Source organism: Bos indicus, chromosome 16 (assembly GCF_029378745.1).
Source record: "Bos indicus isolate NIAB-ARS_2022 breed Sahiwal x Tharparkar chromosome 16, NIAB-ARS_B.indTharparkar_mat_pri_1.0, whole genome shotgun sequence".
Taxonomy (NCBI): Eukaryota; Metazoa; Chordata; class Mammalia; order Artiodactyla; family Bovidae; genus Bos; species Bos indicus.
In genome coordinates, this window is record NC_091775.1 from 21,267,758 (window position 1) to 21,287,129 (window position 19,372).

General features: G+C 44.3%; 1 protein-coding gene and 1 non-coding gene across 5 annotated transcripts in view; one reads left to right on the forward strand and one right to left on the reverse strand.

Moving 5' to 3' along the window:
- ESRRG (estrogen related receptor gamma) overlaps positions 1 to 19,372 on the reverse strand; it is a 703,351-nt gene that overhangs the window by 466,380 nt on the left and 217,599 nt on the right. The window lies entirely within an intron of this gene.
- On the forward strand, positions 12,791 to 12,861 carry TRNAG-GCC (transfer RNA glycine (anticodon GCC)). Its single transcript has one exon. It is a non-coding gene; the product is annotated as a tRNA-Gly (tRNA).

A 19,372-nucleotide genomic window follows, 5' to 3' on the forward strand; every position in this document is an offset into this window, starting at 1 on the left:
CCAAAAAAGAATTCATCTGCAATGCAGGAGACTCAGAAGACATGGGTTAGATCTCTGTGTCAGGAAGATTCCCTGGAGGAGGGCATGGCAACCCACTCCTGTATTCTTGCCTGGAGAATCCCATGGACAGAGGAGCCTGGCGGGCTACAGTCCATGGGGTCACACAGAGTCGGACATGACTGAAGTGATTGAGCATGCACGCACACACTGTTCCCTAGACCTTTATTCAAGGATCCGAATAGAAGTTGAAGAAACTGGAGGCAGAAGAGGATAACCACTCGTGTGTGAGAAACTACGTGGATTTCAGTTTCCATCAGTAAACACAGAAGGTTCTTCAGAACTTGCTCCCTTTGCTGGGTCTAGCTTGGTCTGGCTGCTGGAGGCAGCCACCACTCCTCACAGACCTACGATGGGAGCCTAGGGTCGCTAGGGACCCAGGAAGCTTCTGGTTCACCATGTCATGGGGCGGCTTGAAAAGACAGGCCACACGAAGCAGCAGGGCCCCCTAGGCTCTGCTTCTGGAAGAATGCCCTCTTTTCTTGGCATGCAGAGGTCACCATAGGATGTTACATGCTGGACTAAACCACATTCTACTGTCCTCAAGGAGGTGGATGAGATGGAGAAGAAGAAACGGCGAACGTGCTTTTCAACACGCAGATTGCGTTAGAACAGAAAACAACTTAACCATTATTCAGTCCCAAACAGCCAATATAGCTTTACAAACAAACAAACAAACAAACAAACAAAAAAAAACAAAACCCTGTAAGTGTGTACTTGATTACAAAGAGAAGCTGAACTACTGTGGTGGTACTATAACATAGGATGCCTGGGTAGTCTACTTAAGATCATTTCCAAAGGAGGATTGGGAAAGATCCACAGTAACAACACTAGTACATCATGGCAATGCTGAGAGAAGACCTACTAACAGCTATTTTGGCAAAGCAGGAACTTGCCATGTAGACTGAAGTGCCCATCTTGACTCCCTTTACCATCACAAGTTTCGCAAGGAAGCAGCCAGGGGTATGCACTGTGCCAGTTCATATCCAAACTCCAGGCGATCTTGTGAACTATTCATCAGGGGCAGAAGATGGTTATTTTCCTTTATATCATACTTTTCAGAACTTTTAGTCATTTGTGGTTCTCTAACTGTGTGTGCGCGTGCACACACGCCCACCCACCTCCCTGTTCCTTTCAGGCTCAATTCAAACATTAACCTTTGATGTAACATTTTTGCTCCTCATCAGAATGGAAAGGATGAGCTTCAGAGAAGCAATTGAGTTGCGAGAATAAAAAAGATGACATCACTTCAAACGTGGACTTGCCAGAAAAGGATCCTTTTAAGCGCTCCCCTGTGTGACCAGCCAGGGACCCTCAACTCTCCCTGACCCGCTGCATGCTGCCCCTGTTTCATATCTTTTGATCACCATTTGTTTTATGTCACCGTTCATAACATCCCCCGTGTGTATATGTGTGTGTTGCACCTGTGTACTTTTTAAAGCTCCTGTCCGTGTTCACTTTATAAACTCCCAAGTGAAAGAGAGGAATTCATTAGCATCTGTTATTAGTTTGATAATTCTCAATAAAGTCAATACAAACATTCACATGGCATTTGCCCAGGAAGAGTATCAGGAGCAAGAATTTTGGGCCATCTGCTCATGTTCTTTCTGATACATGCACTAAAAGGTACACATAGCAAAAATGGCCCTAGGGATGGGTCTGAGGCCACTGATATGTTTCTCTTTTTCTCTAAAACGTAATGCAAACGTCTTCTAACTTTTTCCTTTTTCACAATACATGAGTGTCAGATGCAGAACCATGTTGAGAGGTGCTCAAGTGTCACTGGATTCCTTCCATTCCGACTTCCCCAGCAACTTGTGAGCTCATGGTGAGAAACAAATATCCATTAAAACCAGAGCGGCGGGTTTGAGTCCTACTCCGCCACTGCTTTGATCTGCCTTTGCTCTGTAACTAACGACTCAAAGTAACCGGACTGCAAACAACTGCCAATGTATTCTCACAGCTCTCCAGTCTGATGGGGCTCCGCTGGACCATTCTTCTGTCGCTCCTGCTAGTAGGGTCATTCACGTGCATGTATTCAGCTGGCCTATGGGCTGGGGCTGGACTCAGCTGGGGTGATGTGCTGGCTGTATCTCAATCTCTCTCACTGTTTCTCTTTGTTTCTTTCTCCCTGTAGTCTCAGGGTCTCCATGTGTCTCTTCTCATGGTCTCAGCACAAGGTCTCTCCAACAGGGTAGCTAGACTTTTAAAATTGGTGACCTAAGACTTTCACGCCCACAAAAGTGGTAGCTGCCAGGCCTGCTTAAGGCTTAAGTCTAGAACTGGAACCATCTGGCCAGTCCAGATTGCAGGGGTGTGGGGGGGTCCACAGGGGAAGAAACTACACAGTGTGAATACAGAAAGTGTGAGTCACTGGGAGATCCCCACGTAGCCGACTACAGTAGCCAACTACCATAGTCCCCTAGCAAGGCACTCCCTCTCTTCATTTTGCTGAGTCTTACTGTATCATCAGTTTCCCTGTCCATTAAAAGGGACTAATAATATCCCAATGGACTTCCCAGGTGGTACAGTGGTAAAGAATCCACCTGCCAACTCGGGAGACCCAAGAGACACACATTTGATCCCTGGGTCAGGAAGATCTCCTGGAGCAGGAAATGGCCACCCACTCCAGTATCTTGCAAGGATAATCCCATGGACTGAGGAGCCTGGTGGGCTACAGTCCATGAGGTAACAAAGAGTTAGACACAACTGAGTGACTGAGCACATACACACACACAATAATATCGCTGTATTTATGGAGCTCTAACAGTTAAATATGACAATGAATGTTAAGTGGTAAGCACAGCGACTGACACATAGTAAATAAACTCTGTAAAAAGCCTCTTTGGTGAATCCCAAAGTACTTGGAATACCCAGAGATTTGAGAGCCCAGACCTACCACTGGGTACCCCTCCCTCGAGTCCATAGTTCACATCAGCCTTCTGAGAAGTAACGTTGGTTCCTAGAACAGAGCTGGGCATTCATCAAGTACTAGCACTAAGTGTTTGCTGATTAACTCTGCGATCAAATGAATTGGTATACACTGTCTCCCAAACTCACTTCCACAACACAAGGACAGATTGAGCTATTTCTCAAGAATTTCTTATACGCAAAGGGAAAGTTATCAAATTCAATGTCATGAGCAATCATAGCAGTCTGGAGTTCATCTTCACCTCTTTTTAAATATAGTATATATAGCAAATTCCCCAGAAATATTTTGCCAGATTTTTCACTGCCTCCATTTTAGAACTCAGGCACACTATAAGAACTATGTAATCCATATGTCTATGATTCATTTTTACCCAGTTCATCAAAATGCTGTTTTTGTTTTAAATGTCAAAATGCCTTTTATGACTTTATTTATGAGCCCTTGAAAGTTGTTATTTTTAAATGAGGGTAGAACATGGTTTGCCAAATTTAAAATCTACAAAGGCATTTATAACTGTGTTCCAAATATCAGTTTCTGGGAGAGTTCATTTTGTTTACTGTTGGAAAAATTCATAGTTTCAGATACAGAAATTTAAAGTTCATGTACTTCATTTAAAATAGACTAATTTTAAATGTACTAATGAATACAATCACCTATGTGTACACAGAGAGTTTGGAAAAGCATTATGTGACTTATCGTCCCTTCAAAGGAAAACCTTACTGTCTCTGTCATCTCATTCTACTTCAATTTCATATCTTGATGAATAAAAAAATGAGACTGCCATTGCCACCTATTTGTAAGGGTAAAACAGTGTCCAAATCTTCATCCCCACAGTTCTAAACTGTGCCCCCTTCCCTACACAGACATATTATATGCTCATCTTACTTCTGACAATCAAACGTCATCAAACCCTCTTCCTGTCTTCTTCATGTCTTTATTAGTGTTTAAATTTTTTACCAGGAGATATTTTTTAAAATGACAGCAATTAAAGGGACCTCTCCATAACTCAAATTTCTGTGATAAGCCAATTGTAACCTGAATTAAAATAAAATAAATATATACCATAAAGCTGCTGCTGCTGCTAAGTCGCTTCAGTCATGTCTGATTCTGTGTGACCCCGTAGATGGCAGCCCACCAGGCTCTGCCGCCCCTGGGATTCTCCAGGCAAGAACACTGGAGTTGGTTGCCATTTCCTTCTCCAATACATGAAAGTGAAAAGTGAAAGTGAAGTCGCTCAGTTGTGTCTGACTCTTCGAGACCCCATGGACTGCGGCCCACTAGGCTCCTCCATCCATGGGATTTTCCAGGCAAGAGTACTGGAGTGGGGTGCCATCGCTTTCTCTGACCATAAAGCTGAGTGTTGGCTAAAAGAAATCTGTAAAACCCAATGTTATATAATTTTCGAAATCCTATATTTTAAAAAAGACAACCTGGGGGAAAAATAAAAGGGAATCTGAAAACCAGTGGAAGATCAGTGACCTTAGACCAATCAAACTCTAATTTAATTTATGAATCTGTAACATGAAGATAATGAAGGCCGTATTCCTCCCATCACAGACTTATTATGAATAGCAAGTATATAACATTTCATAAACCACAAAAATATTTAATGATAATAATAAATACCAAGTATGAGCTGTGGTGGGCTTACAGTCGGTAAAGAACCCACCTGCAATGTAGGAGAGCCGCATTTAATTCCTGGGTTGGAAAGATCCCCTGGAAAAGAGATAGGCTACCCACTCCAGCATTTTTGGGCTTCTCTGATGGCTCAGATGGTAAAGAATCTGCCTGCATTGCAGGAGACCTAGGTTAGACCCCTGGGTTGGGAAGATCCCCTGGAGGGGGCAAGGCAACTCACCCCAGTATTGCCTGGAAAATCCTCATGGACAGAGGAGCCTGGCGGTTTGCAGTCCATGGGGTTGCAAAGAGTTGGACATAACTAAGCAACTAAGCACAGCACAGCAGCATGAGCGGTTGCATATTTTTATCTCAGTTTCAAATAGAAACTGGTGCAAATTCACTGTCTTCTCTCACATTTCCATGTCAGAGGAAAACATTTACATTGAACTACTAAAGAAACAATGGGGAATTAGCCTGACATAACTCTGAAGAGGACAAGTGAGAGGTCTGTGTGCTTACTTGTCCCAGCGCTAAGAATGTGCTGATTCCAAGTCCCCTGCTAAGCACAGGATGGTATCCTGAGCCTCCACAGAATAAACATCATCCATGTGACACCGACACTTTTACCTTCAGTTTGTCACAATCTCAATCAATCCAGGAACAGAATTTCTGGCTTTGAACTGAAAAGCACCCTAGTTCCCAGACTTTGGCCAGGAGACGGACCACACAGCTAGAACTCTCTGCTCAGGTTGAAAAGCAGCTTGGAAATCTGAACACCAACCACAGTAAATCTGTTGCTAGGTTAACAATGTTTTCTAGTAAACAAAGTCTGCTTCCCCAATAACTTATACACCAGAATACATTCTTTTTATTCCTCTCTTTAAAATGCAAGGAGAGAAAATAACTAGGCTGTCGCATTGCTTGGCCTCTTCTCTCGAAATCAGACAAGAGTAATTCCCATTGCACACCTGAACTCGTCCTGCAGGGATGAGAAATATCACGTTTTTATACCACCCCAGAGCTGACCCGGGTGTTAATTTGAATCTTAAGCAGAATCGAGCTTTTCTGTGGGTCCATCCCACCTGTCAGCGTATGGTTGTATAACAAGATAATTACTTTCTCTTACTTCAAAATGCCAGGTACCCAAGGAAGACTTCCATGGCAAATGAAGACAGTGCTTGTATTAAATTTTATTCTAATAAGTCTAAGGCTGAGCCTCACTAGCATCTTGTTATGTTATTCACAGAAATGGTGGCAGATGCCACATACACCCTACAAAGAGGAAGAACCAGAGTGCGTGAGAACTTCAGAAATATATTCAGGGAAAAGTTTGGCAGGAAGCAAGATGAAGTTGTGTATCATTCATTTACATAGCTGTGCATTCTGGGTAAGAAAAAGTACAAGGTCAAATTCAAGGTAATTTAGAGAAGGAAAAGAGCAATGATGTGCTTGTGCTATAAAATTATTGCTTACTTAGTCCGTCAAAATTCTAAAGATTTTAGATGTAAAAAGGCATGTCCAGGTTACTAAAGGGGAAAGGTGGGGGGGTGGATAAATTAGGAGTTTGGGATTAACATATTGTTGGGCGGAGAAGGCAATGGCACCCCACTCCAGTACTCTTGCCTGGAAAATCCCATGGACGGAGGAGCCTGGTAGGCTGCAGTCCATGGGGTCTCTCAGAGTCGGACACGACTGAGCAACTTCACTTTCACTTTTCACTTTCATGCATTGGAGAAGGAAATGGCAACCCACTCCAGTGTTCTTGCCTGGAGAATCCCAGGGATGGGAAGCCTGGTGGGCTGCTGTCTATGGGGTCGCAGAGTCGGACACGACTGAAGCGACTTAGCAGCAGCAGCATATTGTTGGGCTTCCCTGATGGCTCAGATGGTAAAGAATCCACCAGCAATGTAGGAGATGCTGTTTTGATCCCTGGGTCAGGAAGATCCCCTGAAGAAAGGAATGGCTACCCAGTCCAGTATTCTTGCCTAGAGAATTGCATGGACAGAGGAGTCTGCTGGGCCATGGAGTCTCAGGTAGTTGGACATGACTGAGCAAGTAACACTTTCTATACATACTGCTGCTGCTGCTAAGTTGCTTCAGTCGTGTCTGACTCTGTGTGCCCCCAGAGACAGCAGCCCACCAGGCTCCCCTGTCCCTGGGATTCTCCAGGCAAGAACACTGGAGTGGGTTGCCATTTCCTTCTATACATACTACTATACATAAAATAGATCAACAACAAGGACCTACTATACAAGGAATGCTACTTAACATTCTCTAATAACCCAAACCGGAAAAGAATCTCCAAAAAAATAGATATGTGGACAGCTGAATCACTTTGCTGTACACTTGAAACTAACACAGCATTGTAAATCAACTACACTCCAATATTAAATAAAAATAAAACAACATAGGTAACTCACACAAAAAAGGCAGGTCTAGAATTTGGCCTCACCCCCAGCAAGTCATGGCTCCTCACACGAAAGAGCATGATTAGTTATTTCTTACAAATAGATTTGATCCAGATAACTTAGACCAGAGTTGCACAGAAGACCCAGGAAACAGAGAACTCTGGTTGTGTCTGAGTGTGGATGTGTGTGTACGTTCGTCTGTAGGTAAAGCTCTATGTCTGCATCTGTCTGGCCACGACCTTTCACATTTGTCATAAGGATTAATTTAGGATATTTAATGATGCCTATTCACCTTTCAAATTCACCAAGAAAGAAGAGACCTTTACTGATATCCAATGAGATCAATATTACCTTCTGGTAATATAGGACTTGGAAAAGAAGTTCCTGAAGACAAATGAAATCTAAGGACAGTTCCCACATGACGACTTTTATGCAACCTTGTGTCATTTATTGCACTGCTGCCTTCCACAACTACAGGCTTTCCATACCCGCTCATTTGGTAATTGGAAATCTACCCCATAAGATCTGTCTGGAGATCAGAGGAAGAGGTTCAAAGAGGGAGCCTCACAGAAAGGTCACGATCACAGGTCAGGGCTAGCAGCATACAATATCTCATTCCCTGTATATGTTGACTGAATGCAACTTTGTGTCTGGAGTTACAAAAGCCCAAGAGGCAGCAGGATGCCATGAGCAGGGCATGAGATTCAGAGCCAGGCCCACAGCACTAGATTCAAATTCCAGACCTGACCCTTCTTGCTTCTGTGCTGTTGAGCAGTTTACAGATTTTGCTATGTTCTGCTGTCTTGTCTGGAAACTGAATTTAGTGCTGCAAATGGGATCTGAAGTGGTCCTGTTACTCATGATTTTGAATCCAGATTTTATATATATAACAACATTGGCAAGATTTTTACCTCTGATGGTAAGAAAGGCATTTGGAGATTTCCTTGATGGTCCCGGGGTTAAGAATCTGCCTGCTAATGCAGGGGACATGGGTTTGATCCTTGACCCCAGAAGATTCCACATGCCACAGAGCAACTGACCCCGCATACCACAACTACTGAAGCTCGTACACTTTAGGGCCCATGAGCCATGACTACTGAGTCTGTGTGCTGCAACCACTGAAGCCCACACGCCCCAGAGCCCATGCTCAGCAACAAGAGAAGCCACCACAGAGAGAAGCCCCAGCTCCCCGCACCTAGGTAAGGCCCGTGTGAAGCAACAAAGACCCAATGCAACCAAAAAGAAATTTGTTTTTTGTTTTTTTTTTTTAAAAGAAAGGCATTGCACAGACACCAGGAATGTCTTCCATCTGGAGGTGGATCACAGTAGTCTCTTGGACACATCACATGCTCTCTGCATCTTAGTCACGCTGTTAAGTTCTTGCAACTTCTTAACTGAATTTTACTGTGCAGTCTGCGTTCTATCAGTGAAATGAGGAAATACTCCCATCTCTCAGGGTTGAAAATGTAAGACAGATTCTCACTCCTCTGCCTAAACTCCCCCAACCCTGGGGCTTCCCATTTTCTGCCAGGTAAGAGGCAAAGCCCTTAGGAGGGGCTGCTATATACCTCATAGCTCCCCTGCTCTCTCCCCGGAGCCCTGACCATCCCTTTAGACCATCGCTTTTTTTTTTAAAAAGATGTATTGTGTTTACTGTCTTAACTCCTTTCACAGGAATAAAAATTTCACTTGGACAGGAATTTGTATCGATTTTATTCCCTGCTGTATCTCTGCTGCTGAGCGTGGTACTAGGGATGCTCCATAAATATTTATGGATAAATAGATTTGTTGTAAGGTATCAGATAGTGTGGGGGTTCCCAGGTGGCACTAGAGGTAAAGAACTCCACCTGCCAATGCAGGAGACACCAGAGACACGGGTTTGATGCCTGGTTGGGAAGATCCCCTGAAGAAGGGCATGACAACCCACTCTAGTATTCTTGCCTGGAGAAACCCATGGACAGAGAAGCCTGGAGGGCTGTGTATAGTCCACAGGGTAACAAAGAGTCAGACATGACTGAAGTGACTTAGCACATGAGATTGTGTGTTATCTCTAAAGCTCCCAATACAGTGCCTGGCATGTGGTAAGAACTTGATAAATGACAACTATTGGTTCTTGAGGGTGTTTAACTGTGGGTAAGATTGTAATCATTGGAATTGTGAGGGGGCAGGTGCTTCTTGGCCAGTCAACAGTTTAACTAACACCTGGGTTACCCCAGGGTACTGGAAGCCCACTGTTCTATTGTCTTGACTTGTCATGACTCATCTGTGGGTCCTAGGCACACCAGTTTCTGCATCTGTAAAAGAAACACAGTAATATCTACCTTCCAGGGGAGAAAGAAGGTTAAAAAAACAAACAAAAACCCTGTTTGTCAATTGCTTTGCTATCTGCGATGAAGTGTCCATAGCATGATTTAAAATATTCGATAAGAATAAAAAATAGGAAAAACCATAGCTTCTTACATCTGATGATTTTTCTGCCAAAAAAAGGCATCTTTCAGCCAGCACTCACACATTGCACCTAAGAGGGTTTCAGCCACAGTCTTTTTTTTTCCCCTTCTGGTTAAAATTAAGCAGTGATGAGGGAAACGCAGTCAGATGTTCCTGGGGATATCTGAGGATTAGGTTTGCCAGTTGGGGCAAGTCATTCCTTTCACCAGGGTAGTGAAATACAGGGAAGAATAGATACTAGTCTCCTGCTCATTAACTGGGTAGAATTACTGCAGCAAGAAGGTTAACAATTACCCAAGTAATTAACGCTTCCTTGACTTTCATACTCTAATCCTATAGATGCAGGATTTCAGCTCTGGGTCCCAGAGTCCATGGAAGATGAGAGTGGAATGGGATGGAATGGGACTGCTTTGGAGAGAGGGCCTGGGAAGCCAGGGTAGTTTCTCTGGGTTTCTCGCCACTTCCTGATGAGACGCAGCTGCAGCAGAGGAGCGCTGACAGCCAGTGCTCTGGTTTCTGGAACCATCCGGCGCCACACAGGTATATGACGCCCGATCTTCTCTAAGCCCCCACGCCTACCCCTTCCCGCCCACACGCGGCATATTTGGTGTCACTGTTTATTAAAGATAACTAATGCCCTAAGTCTTTATTTACTTCTGTTTATTGCTATTTTAGCAAGAGTCACTGGAGAGCAGCAATGCTTCTGGTCCACTCGGGTTCTTTAATCACTGTTAGTAGGTAAAATCATCTGTGACAACTAATCCAAAAAGCAGATTATATTTATTTTGGCTACAGTGGCTTGCAATTCGTTAAAATCAACAAAGCCTTTTCATTAGCCCCCTGCTGATGTCCTAAAAGCAGACATTTCAAGGGTCTCAAAGCGCTGAGCTACACATATGCAGCCACGCTAATTCTGACAGATTCTCAGTGCCATTCTTAACACGAAATCTTATTAAACTCACAAACAAGAAACAGAACCCTTCTGCTTTCATACAAAGGCTTAATTAACATGCCTAAACTCCAAAATCAAAATCATAGCCGCAAAGCTCCCTGAATGTGGGAGCAAAACAAACACAAAGAGACTGGATCATTAGTTAAGCAAGACTTACCAAAAATTGTTGGGACTTTTTTTTTTAATAATATGGGAAAGGATTAGAAATCAGAACCATGGTGCCTATTTCTAAACAGTTCTGCATGGGCATTCTGGCCTTCAAAAGCTGGGGTGGTGATTAACTGGACTGTTGATGGAGGTGGCAAATCCAGGGAGGAGAGGATCAAGGTCCTATTTCAGGGGTTTGCCAGAGGTTAGAAACAGTTGCATCTTGTTTAAGTCAGCATCGTTGCAACAATGTTCTATGCATCTTCCCTCTCCCACCTTCGCTCCTGCGAACACACTCACTGCTGCCCTTTCCAGGTGCGTTTCTTTTCTTTAGTACCATCCGGCTGTCCATCGCAGAGAAAGTCTCCTGAATGCTGAATTGGATTTTAAGGCTCAGTGTCAGAGATGGGGGCGTTCCAGGAAAGATGCTCATGGCAGTGACTCAGCCATCACTGTGCCACTGGGCAGCAGCCATAATTAATGAATATATCAAAAGGTCTACTCAAGGAGCAAAGAAGGTAGACAATGATTTATGTTTACCGAAGGGGTAGATTATTTAGCTTTGCAAGAGCTTTCAGAATCAGGAAGCCCAGAAATAGTTAGAGATGGTGTAGTAGCTCTCCAATCCTGGAGAGAAATTCAAGGAACAGGAAGCAGATCCAAAAACAAAGGGCAAGGGGACTTTGCCCTTTGCCGAGGGTGAGCTGCTCTCTCCTGCGATTATCCCCTCCACGGCTCTGATTGGAAAGCTGCTGTGGTTCATGTACTGCCATGACCGCTGCTGCAATGGAATGACTTGTTTGCCCTCCCAGCATAATCCTGAATGTTGTCAAGGACGATTACCAGATGATACTTCAAGCAAGTCTCTGTTCTAACGTGGATTTCTGCCGGTACGATGGGGAAGCCAAAAGCAGGCCTTGAGAGCAATGGCTTGTTTGGGTCTTCAATTCACTTGGGATGAGCACGTTGGGACCAGAAGGTCTAGTTCATCTCCACGAGGGCCTCTGTCCAGCAGCCCCTTCAGCCAGGACTTCTGCTTCCTCCAGTTCATTCCATGAGCCAAAGAGCTATCTGTTAGAGCAGATTATAACATCCAGCCTAGAAGGAAAATCTACATACAAAGCTTCTCTCCAATCAGAGTTCTGTCCCTAGGGAAAAGGGAGCCACCTCTGATAGACAAGTTATCATTTGGGCTTTCCATAATTAACACTGTGTCTGCCATGGTAATCCAGTGTTGCAAATACAAGAAAGGCTAGTATCATGGCTTTTGGGGGGTTACTGATATAATTTGCAGCCCCAGCTTGGGTATATTGATGGCGGGGCAGAAATGCAAGTTAGACAAACAGCAGAACAACATCCAGCGAGGTAAGAAAATCTAAAACTCAATTAAGTATCCAAGATACTGTTTTCAATTGTTCCTTGGTCCCTGGCCGGCCTTATTCACTAGGTAATAAAAGCACACTGTCTTCCTTATGTATATTTACAACCAGCAGCTTTTCACAGCACACCCCAAAGCTTCCTGATTTTCTTCACTATCATCTACCACTATCTAGAGGATTATACTCAAGAAGATTTCCAGGTCATCACAACAGGTCACTTTTCTAAGCCACCTTATCAGGGAATAGGAACCACATGCAGTTCTTATGCAAAAAAACAAAGAATCCACTTGGTTTTGTGACTTAAACAGGTTGGCGAAACAGCCTTTATCACTGTTGTCATATAAAACATGTTGAGACAAGCAATACAGTGGCAGTCGCCCTGGGGAGTATTTCAACTTTATACCTCCTAAGGTTATTCTCAAATAAAACAGCACGCACCCTTCAGTTTTTGTTTTGGGTTTTTTTTTCTTTTTTTTTTAAACAGGCTCCCTTCTCTTCCTGGTTCCTTCAAAATGAGCCTGCTGTTCAGGGTTCACGATTTCCTCAGGACAAAACAACCTGAGTCAAGCCAGAGCCAAAAGCCACACAAACCACTGCCCACTCCCCTAGACAACCCCAAGATCCGGCACAGCCCTGCCAGCCAGAAGCAGCAATGAATGGGCCAGTGTTTTCCAGCCTGGCAAGACCCAAAGAAGCATCTAGAGCACTTGTTAAAACACAGAATGCCAGCCTCTTGGCCTGGAGACTCTGCTTTAGCAGGTCTGGGCACACTGGGGCAATGCCGGTACAGATGGAGTTGGCCAGATGCTCTGCGGGACACATTCCACATTCAGAACTGAATCAAAGGGCTTCCCAGGTGGCTCAGTGGTAAAGAATCTGCCTGCCAAGCAGGAGACGCAGGTTCGATCCCTGGGTTGGGAAGATCCCCTGGAGAAGGAAATGGCAAGCCACTCCAGTATTTTTGGGTGGAGAATCCCATGGACAGAAGCTTGAAGGGCCGCAGCACATCCATGGGTCGAAAAAGAGTCAGACATGACTGAGCAACTAAACAACAATAGAGAATCAAATCCAGAGGGCAAGAACCTGAGGAGGCAGAGGATTTGTTCTCTGGCCCATTCTGCTACACAACCAGCTACTTCAACACAACCAGCTTCCTTCCCAGGAAGACTGAGTATGTGTGTGTGTGCGCTCAGTCATGCCCGACTCTTTGTGACCCCCATGGACTGTAGTCTGCCAAACTCCTCTGTTCATGGGATTTTCCCAGCAAGAGTACTGGAGTGTGTTGCCATGACCTCCTCCAGGGGATCTTCATGACCCAGGGACTGAATGTGTCTCCTGCACTGCAGGTAGATTTTTTATTGCTGGAGCCACCAGGGAAGCCCCAAGGCGGGGAAAAAAAACCACTCCACTTATGTTGTGGTTCTAACACACCTTGAATCCCAATATCGAACGTCGTGGTCATGTTAATGTGGCATAAAAAGTGGGGGACAGAGTTTTTGATTTTTCAGTGAAATATAATAGGAGAGAAGCTAGCCATTTCAGACTCAGGAAAATGAACTGGTTACTTATCTACTGATGGATTTGCGGGGGGCGGAGTCGGGGACGGCTCTGATGGGACATCGCATTGGTAGCGATAGTTTAGAAATCCGGGTGGAAAAGACGTATAATGTTTCACTTAAGGCTGGGGACAGTACCTCGAGATGTTGAAAGAAGCATATAATATGTTCCCTGGGGGATCTGAAGGTAGCAGTGTAGGTGACAAAAGAGCCTGGAGGACTGAGGTCGTGACGAGGGCTTTCATCTGGTCAAATGAGTTGTATATGCAGTACACCGCCACTAAGCTAGGTCCCTCCGCAAAAAGAACAGCTCAACACAGCCCCCATTACTGTATTTCACGGACACTCTGTCTCACTAGAGTATGACTTGTTGGGGGGGATTAGTGTCTAGAGAGATCTCAAATAAGCTTTTACTAAAAGACCGGACGCTCAGCTATGGCAACTGCTTCTTTTTAATTCCGAAAGCAGCCTGAGCCATAACCCAATAGTTCTGCCCTCTGATAACGGAGTAAAATCTAATACTGTTCCTGAAATTTTATAGACATTCTTCTCTTTCTAAGGACATGAATAGTGTATATATACTCTTCAAAGACTCGATTTTTCTCTTTTGTAGCAAAATGGCAAGCGCCTATGGGAGCGCAGTGCCTGCGGCAATGTTTCTTTCCGCTTAGAAGCCACCTGCTAATCACCTGCAAGTAATAACAGACTACAAGGGAGGCGGCCCCTCACCCTCCTGAAGGGCAAGGGTTAACTGGGAACAAAGTGAGGGAGGCTTTCTTGGCCTGAGGGGGCCTCCGCAAAGTGACCAGTGAGAACCTCCCCAAGGACGGATCCAAGGCGCTGAGAAGCCACCGTTCAAGATCAGAGGCAACTTGAAATGGACCAACGAAGTGGACTTCTGAAGCAGAAGGAAAAAAAATAACACTTCCAGAAAGGTAACACAGTCTCAGAGCCGGCAACATCTTGGAGAGTTCCTTGCTCTGCCTCTAGGCTGAGAGGTTGAGCTTGATGGGCATGGCACATAATGGGCTCTTCTCATCAGGCTGCTTTCAGAAACATGGCACCCTCTCACTCTACAGTAAGGCCAGTGCTACGCTGGGTACCAGCAACATCACAGGGACCCACAAGATGATTAAGGAGAACACTAGTTTCAAACAGGATGCAAGACAAATCCAGCTATTCCCCCTTGGGGTACAGCGGCCCCTCAGTATTTGCAGAGGGTTGGCTCCAGGGCCAGGGGTGTGTGTGTGTGTGTGTGTGTGTACACACACATATATATGTATGGTCTTCCCTGGTGGCTCAGTGGTAAAGAATCTGCCTACAATGCAGGAGACATGAGTTCGATCCCTGAGTCAGGAAGATCACCTGCAGAAAGAAATGGCAAACCCATTGCAGTATTTGTGTCTGGGAAATCCCATGGACAGAGGAGCCTGGTGGGTTACAGTCCACAGGGTCACGAAAGAGTTGGACACGACACACATGTATATATGCGTGTGTGTGTGTGTGTGTGTGTGTGTGTGTGTGTATGTATATATTTTTATAAAGAGAGAGAGAGAGGCATGCATAGTATTGATTAGCTAGAAAGTTTGTTAGGATTTTTCCACAACACCTTATGGAAAAATCCAAACAGACTTTTTGAGCAACCCAATATTTGCATAAGACCTACACAGATCCTCCCATATACTTTAAATCATCTCTAGAGTGCTTATAATACCTAATACAATGTAAATGCTCTGCAAACAATTGCAAATACACAGAAAGACAAAGCAAATGCTATTTAAATAGGTGCCTTTGTGCAGTAAGTTCAAGTTCTGCTTTTTGGAACTTCCTGGAATTTGGGGGAACATTTTTACCTGCAGTTGGCTGAATCTGCAGATGCAAAACCCGTGGATACAGAGGGCTGACTGTACTGTAACCCAAGAGAACTCAGAACAGACAATTCAAAGGGCATTAAAGGCTTAGAAAACTGTAACTAAGAAGTTGTTAAGGGAAAAGAGTTTAATCCTGTTCTGATCTTGAACTGAGAAAGAATTTATGCATGTGAGGGATTTGATGGAATGAGTATGAATAATTCTTCTCCAGCGACTGAGAAGTCAAGAAAAGATTTCTGAACTTGTTGGGTTGAACATGAGGGATTGGTGCCTGATGGTGGCTGTGGGGTCACTGTCTTCAGGTTGTCATTAACTAGAGATCATATTCATTGATGTCCTTCCTTCATGAAGACAGTGGGATGGCTTTGAATTAATACACGCTTTGCTCTTCTCCATCATTACATCTTACCCCTGTGCCCTGTGGAAAGGCATTACACTGTGCCCAAATTCCCCTTTTTCCTCCATCCTTCTCTCACCTCTTTCCCCCAGGTTTTCCTTTCAAAGGAAACCTCCTTCTTTTCTGCCCCTTTGCATTCATTCTGTTCTTTCATCTTGATAACAATGGAAAGGGAAAAATGAATCTCTCTCAAACCTACTTCTCAAACCTTACTATTATTTGAAACCTGTGGTATCCATCTCCATCACCCTCTTCCTATCAAGGATGCTATGGTCCAACTGAAACATTTCTTCTCCCTCCGGTCTAAATCTCCATGCTCTTGTATATTTTTGTAGGTTCTCCCATCCATATTATAATTTCCTTCATCTATCCTTCTTCCCCTCTTGTAGCCACTACACTCTGTACCACTGGCCATCCCACAGGCTACGAGGTTACATGATGGAGGGTGTATCACTGCGCTCCTGTGAAAACAGCACAAATGTCCATCCACGAATGAATGGAAAAACAAAATATGGTACAGACATACAATGAAATGTTATTCAGTTTTAAAAGGTGTAGGATTCTGATATATGCTACAGCGTGGATAAACTCTGAAAACATTATGGTGAATGAAATATATCAGACAATGTTATATAATTCCACTTACACGAAGTATTTAGAGTAACGGAATTCATAGGGTTGGAAAGGGGAGTGGTACGTGCTAGGGGCTGGGGGGAGGTGGGTATGGAGAATTAATGTTTAATGAACACAGAGTTTGAAGTGATGAAAAGTTCTAGGGATGGGTAGTGATGATAACTACACAGCAACGTGAATGGACTTGATGTCACTGAAATGCACACTAGAAATAGTTTAGACACTAGGAAAGCGTTAAGCCTGGTTTCCCAGACTTGCATGGGAATGTTCAAGTCGCACTGGAGTCAAGTTTGATTATACTTAATTTCAGAAGAAGCATGGAAGGCTCAATCAGCAAATGATGGTGAAAAGATATCACTTCAATGTACATTTCTTCCTTCCCTCACTCACATAGGAGATGTTTACTGGGCAACGTCCCTGCGGCTGGTACAGTCCTAGAAGATGTGACTGAACAGCACTCACAATCTAGAAAAGCAAAGGGACAGTCAAGAAGGAACAACTTGTCCCACAAATGTTAAAAATAGGACAGAAATGCTTGGAAGCGTGTCAGGAAGGCCTTTCAAACTAGTGTGTGGGGGTGGGGAGGACAGAGGATGCTTTAAGAATGTTTTTAAGCTGAGACCTACGGTTTTAAAGGAGTTAGGCAAAGGCTATTCCAGACCGAGAGAGCTGTAGGCATGAATGAGAAATGACATAAGACTTTGGAGATTGGCTTGGCTGGAATTTAGAGAGAGAACAGAGAGACAGACAGAGAGTGGACCGTGGAGGCGGGGTGGCGGAAGTGGGGAGTCAGTCTGGGAGATGACATGAAGCATTTTAGGCGTTTTTTTTTTTTTTCCTAAAGACTAAATGAGAAGATTACAACAGACCTCCCTTCCCAACTGAAGATGCTATTCAACTATGAAGGTGTTAAATCTGTGATCTCGTTCCCAGCCTCATCTGTGATGTTCTCATCCTCCCAATGTCCTCAGAGAAACCGTGTCTGACGCCCTGCACGTAGAGCCCTCCTCAGCACTTCCCCGCCCACACATATCACCCTGACCTCACTCAAATTATTAGGCACCACAGGGCTTCCTTGGACATCTTTCCTCGCAAAGACCAGGGTTGGCGTTCTCACCACTGTCCTCAGTCACAGACACGCCGCCAAGTTTATTTTGTAACCTTCCTTTCTGACTCACATCCCTTCTGAAGAACCTCTCTGACTCACTTCTCCCATGGAGCAGGCATCCTTCTCTTTTGCCTGCATCTTGAAACTCTCTGCTCACCCTTTTTCTTTCCGCTTTACATAGTCTCAGGTCTCTTCTGTTATCCACATCACTCTTTGGTCACCAGAGGTGAAGGCAGATGTGAACGTGGCTCATTATCCATTCATTCCATCTAAATTCAACTTGGCCGTCCACCAAGAATACGAGGTGATTCATTTACTGATCCTCGGTGCATTCCTGGCCTCACTTCCTTCTGAGGTTTCTTTAAAATAACTCTCTCCTCAAACTCCTAACCCTATCTTCAGGAAATGACTTTCCATTCTGACTATTTCATGGGCACTCTTACCCGTCATCTGTCCTTGACTTTTGTGGTCCACAGGTCTGTTCGTACAGATGGGCTTGATCTTCTTAGCCTTTTTTAAAGGAGGATGACACTGAAACTTCACTGTGTGAAAGGCCTGAGAACTGCCAAGACGGGTAAGACATGGTTCTTGCCTTTCTGAAAGTTTTATCTATATTTAAAACTATACTTACATGGGGCTTCCCAGGTAGCTCAGTGGTAAAGAACCTGCCTGCCAATGCAGGAGACTCGGGTTGGATCCCTGGGTCGGGAAGATCCCCTGGAAGAGGGCATGGCAATCCACTCCAGGATTCTTGCCTGGAGAATCCTCATGGACAAAGGAGCCTGGCAGGCTATGGTCCATGGGGTCACAAAGAGTCAAACACAACTGAAACACTTTGTTTTAGGATGAATCTTAAATGGTACCAGTGTACGTTTCCACATCCAGGGCTCTTCTAGCAGAAGAGATCAGGGAAGGCTGAAGGAAGAAGGTGAAGTTTAGGCTGAGCCTTTAAGGATAAGTGGGATCCTGGTAGGCCTGACAGAGTGATATGAGGCATCCTGAGCAGAAGGAATTGCAAGTGTGAAACGTGTGGATGGAGGATACAAATAGTTTTACTTTTCTTTTCATTTTCTTGAGATATCCTTGATAAAGGAACATTGCATTAGTTCCAGATACACAACATAATGACTTGACTTTTGTATATATTGTGAAATGCAGTTATGCTTTTTAATATGAAGATCTGAAGAACACGATGGTGCAACGGAGCTAGAAGTGTGTGGTGTGATAATGCCGCGGAGGTTTCATCTGCTCAGTAAGGGAGGAAGGACCTTGTTACAGATAACAGGATGGTATTCTGAAGAAGGAAATGGCAACCCACTCCAGTATTCTTGCCTGGAATATCCCAAGGACGGAGGAACCTGGTGGGCTACAGTCCATGGGGTTGCTAAGATTCAGACACGACTGAGCGACTTCACTTTCTATTCCAGAGTGGCCCTCAGTGCACCTTGAAAGTTGAGAGGTTGAAGGTCAAGTTCAGCTAGGAGGACTGTGTCACCAGCTGGTCCCAAAGTAAGGCACACCGATTCCAATCCCTAATACTTTTGTGGGGAGGGGCTTATCTTTATTCATTTATTATTTACTTTGTTTAATCCCATTCTTAGAGCTTCCTTCAGCTTAAAATTCCTTATTTCTCATAAAAGTAATAATCGTTTGTGTGTATGTGTGTGGAAATTTTAAAGAATTAAGAAAAATCATTCTCCCCTCATATTAGAAACGCTTTCCCTTGACTCACCCTGAGAAACCACAGGGGCTTCTCTTTCCTTGCTCTGTAAAGCCTCCTGACTTTTCAAAGTGTTCAAGTCCTCTTTGACTTGCCATTTCCCTCAGCGGGAAGCCCTCCCTACCTCCCTGGCCTCAACCTTAAGGG